This window comes from Myotis davidii, unplaced genomic scaffold, assembly GCF_000327345.1.
Source record: "Myotis davidii unplaced genomic scaffold, ASM32734v1 scaffold2763, whole genome shotgun sequence".
Classification (NCBI taxonomy): domain Eukaryota; kingdom Metazoa; phylum Chordata; class Mammalia; order Chiroptera; family Vespertilionidae; genus Myotis; species Myotis davidii.
Genome location: NW_006294397.1, coordinates 129,822 through 134,115, shown reverse-complemented (window position 1 = coordinate 134,115; position 4,294 = coordinate 129,822).

The following is a 4,294-nucleotide window of genomic DNA, read 5'->3' as shown; positions in this document are numbered from 1 at the left end:
AATTTATGCAAATGTCAAAACATTTCTATATGTGACACGGCACCGGAGTTAAGTTAGGGTTTTTCAAAATGCTGACACGCTGAGCTCAAAAGGTTCGCCATCACTGCCCTGTATTTTTGTTGTTACTGTTTTTTGTTAATCCTCATTGGAGGTTATTTTTTCCATTGATTTTTAGAGAGAATTGGAGGGAGGAGGAGGGTGAAGAGAAAGAGAAGGAAGAGAGAGAGAGAACAGAGAGACAAACATCACATGAGAGAAACACATGGATTGGTTGCCTCCCAACTCACCCTGACCAGGCCAGGGATTAAACCTGCAACCGAGGCACATGCACTTGACTGGGAATTGAACCTGAGACTCTTTGGTCTGAGGGCCGATGCTCTAACCACTGAGAAACCGGCCAGGGCACGGGAAGCCTTTTCTGAGGTCCCCCTCCTACTAGGTCAGTGATGACGAACCTACGACACGGGTGTCAGAGGTGACACGCCAACTCATTTTTTTGGTTGATTTTTCTTTGTTAAATGGCATTTAAATATATAAAATAAATATCAAAAATATAAGTCTTTGTTCTACTATGGTTGCAAAGATCAAAAAATTTCTATATGTGACACGGCACCAGAGTTAAGTTAGGGTTTTTCAAAATGCTGACACGCCGAGCTCAAAAGGTTTGCCATCACTGTACCAGGTACTTACCCCCTACTCTACATTCCCCGGTATCCTGCATCCACAGCAGTTATGACCCTTTGTTGTTTTACACGATTGTTTGGTTAATGTCTGTCTCTCTAACAAGTCTGAAAGCTCCATGAGGTCATGACCCATGTCTGCCTCATTCACTATTGTAGCCCCATCCGCAGCGAGTGCTTGGAACATGGCAGAGCTCATGGCTGAGCCCCGTCCTGTCCTCATCTTTGGCATCACTGCCGTAGGCCTTTGTGGACTGGGGGCACCTGAGGCTCACCAGGAAGGCCCCAGTCCCCATGGCTACTCCTTTGATGTCCGAGGTTGGGTAATTTTCATCATCGGCTCAAAGAGAGAAGGTTGCAGGGAGAGACCAGACCAACATTCATCAGATCCTGCTGCTACGCCTGGCTTTGTGCAGCCACATCTGGGAAAGGATAGCTCCATCCACACATCTGGACAAGGAGGTCTGCTAAGAGACCAGTGAAAGCTCCTGGGAGGGATGGCCCAGCAAGCCAGGCTCAGGGAACAGATGGCCAGACCCTGAGCTCTGCAGGGCAGCTTGTTTACAGAGCTTCATGGGGACAAGCCCAGAGAGCCAAGGTATCTAAGAAACACAGCCTTTGTCCCCCCAGGCTGGATAAGGCATCGCTAGGGGTATTGGGTTTGCTTTACTCACGTCACTGCCTCTGAGCCTGATCCCTCCTCAGGGACCATCTGTTGGAGGCTGACGCACCCCTTTCAGGGCAGGTGGCTCTGCCCTCCCTTTTCCCAGTCCCCTGGCCCCTCGTTCTCTGCAGTCGTATCCCACTCCCACAGCCAACAGGCAAACCTCACCTCACAGCTTCCCTGGCATCGCTACGTACATACTCGCCCTGTGAGCCTAACGCAAGCCCCATTTTACAGAGGAGCAGGCCGAGGCTCCGCAGCTGAGGCAGTTCGCAGCCGATGCAGCTGCTAAGGAGCAAAGCCAGCATGGGAAGCCATGTCTTCTGGCTCCAAATCCAGCATTGTTTTCCCTCTTAATTCCCATTTCCTGTATGTCTGAATAGCCCTCCAGTCCCCTTATCCTTAAAGTTCCCAGGGGCTCAGTGTGTGCTCATTTCCAGGCTGTGATCTGGCCCTGACACTGACAGGGAGGAGGTCTGAGAGCTTCTTGGCTGAGAGTCTGAAAAGAAGGCAGATTGTCACGGACCCAGAGGAGATATGTTGACCACCACGATCTGCTCCATGGCCCTCGAGTGGCCCCTAGCCAGAATCCTGGGGTGGGGACAGTTTTCTAGGTGGTCTGGCTGCCAGTCCTGGCCACCCTCAGTGCTCACCCTCAGTTTCCCCTTGGGAGCTCCCCTGTGGAGCCCTTGTAGATAATCCCACTCATTTTGCATCAGCCAAAGGCAGAATGACAAGGTCCTCAACGAAGGGATTTCAGACAGCACTGAGCCCACTGGTAAAATGAGGAAACTCCGAGAGGGGAAGGGATCTGCTCCAAGCCACACAGCAAATTAGAAGAAATTTCAAGTTTCTTGCCTTTTAATCCAGTGCTCTCACCAGTGCACCCCATATAGTCATTGTCACAACTTGTAAAATTCATAGCCAGTACGTTTTGTTCTAGACAGCATGTCCACAACTACTTGTCTTATTTATTGCACAATAGCCCTGGGAGTTAAGTATTACTGAGGCCATTTCATTTCATATTTAGGAAAAACCATCATTGGATAGATGGAGTGACAGAGACACAGAGAGTTAAGAATCAAGGCCAGTAAGTCCAGTCTTCAGACTTCCAGTCTCTTCATTAGACTACGGCCTCATGAACTTGTACCCTCCAACCCCCTTAGAGAGCACCATTAATTGGAAGTTACCTGGCGCCAAAGCAGGGAGACATGCTTTAGGTTCATTGCTTTATCAAAGCCTCACCCTGTGAGGTAGGTATTAGCATCCCCATTTTGTAAGGGAGAAAACGGAGGGTCGGAGATGCCCAAGTGAATGGTGGTGGGAGTCGAACTCAGGTCCATCTGACTTCAAAGTCCACTATGTGCCTTAAAACATGAAGGAACAACCCTCAGACCCTGACCCAGTGCCTGACAGGGGGCAGGTGCTCATTAAATGTTTGCAGGAGGGGAAGGGAGAGGCTTTATCCCAGCATGTGTCAGGGGGCTGGGTTCAGAGAGGAGCTCTGTGGGTGATTCCCATGGCTGAGGCAGGATACCACCACCAGGCAGATGCCCACAGGGACAAGGAACACACTCTGCTCTTTACTCTCACATCTCTGAGGTGGGGGGGTGGCGGGGTGCGCCCTGCCTCTGACCCCTAGGGAGGCTGGCTGCCCTAGTTCCCTAGCCCTTGCCACTGTTTATCTGGCTGTCTTTGTACATGAAGCTCTTCTTCTCTGAGAGTTCCCTGAGGGCAGCGGCTGGGCAGGATACATCTGGGCCGCCCGCGCCCAGCCTAGGGTCTGGGCCACAGCAGGCATCGTTCAGTGATCCCTGAATTGAAGCATTGATGTCTGCTGGGGGGAGGGCCCCTTGGTGAGCGCTACAAAGAGGGGTCTATAAGTCAGCTCTGCCAGATGTCCAACTGCTTTCTCTCCTCTGATGGGGTCTGCTCCTCTAAGAATGGAGACAGTCTCTCAAGGGCTCTAGCTGAAAGGACAAAATGCTGCCAAGGAAAAGACTGCCCACTGATCCTGAAGCAGCCCAATGCCACCCCCTTCAGGAAGCCCTCCCTGCTGCCTTTGGTTATAAGTGACCTCCACCTGTATGGGTGCCTTCACAGCCCCAGTCTGTCTCTCTGTCCATCGTCCATGCTGTCCATGGTCTTTGTGTGACCTCGAAGGTCACTGGCCAAGCTGCAAGTTCTTAAAAGACAGAAGCCAGCTCTGATCAGCCTAACTCTCTGGTATCTATTTCGTGCCTCTGATTCATGAAGACCCAATGACACTGAATTTGAGACCCCCCCCCCCGCCCCCATCACTACCACGTGGTGCTGGGCTCTTCCCCCGCCCATAGCAGGCACGGACTCAGAAAATTACTTGTCTAAAGAGTGGGTTTTGCCCGGCTGGTATGGCCCAGTGGTTGAGCATTGATGGTCATGGTTCGGTTCCCAGTTAGGGCACATGCCCAGGTTTCTGGCTCGATCCCCAGTAGGAGGCATGCAGGAGGCAGCCGATCAATGATTCTCTCTTATCATTGATGTTTTTATCTCTCTCTCCCTTTCTCTCTGAAACCAATAAAAAAATATATATTTTTTAAAAGCGGGGTTTTTTTTGTTTTGTTTTGCTAAACAACTTAAAAAGGCTATTAAGTTGCATAGAAAATTGTTATATATCCCAAAACGCAATGTTCAGGATGCAAGGGCAATATCTATTGCCTTGCCTCCAATTATAAGCTATAAATAATTGCAAGCTGGTGGCAATTTTTAAAAGCTGGTGACATTTTACTAGGATTTGTGATTGAGGCAGGATCCCCTAGTCTCAGAAACTGGAAATCATTGAACCTATGAAATGCCCTCAAAAACATCCCTGAGAATAAAATGAACACCCTCCCCCCTTCCAATTCTGTTCTAGAGACTCAGATCTGGGTGAGCCCGGAGAGATAAGAGAGCCCCTCTGTCCTCCCTCTTT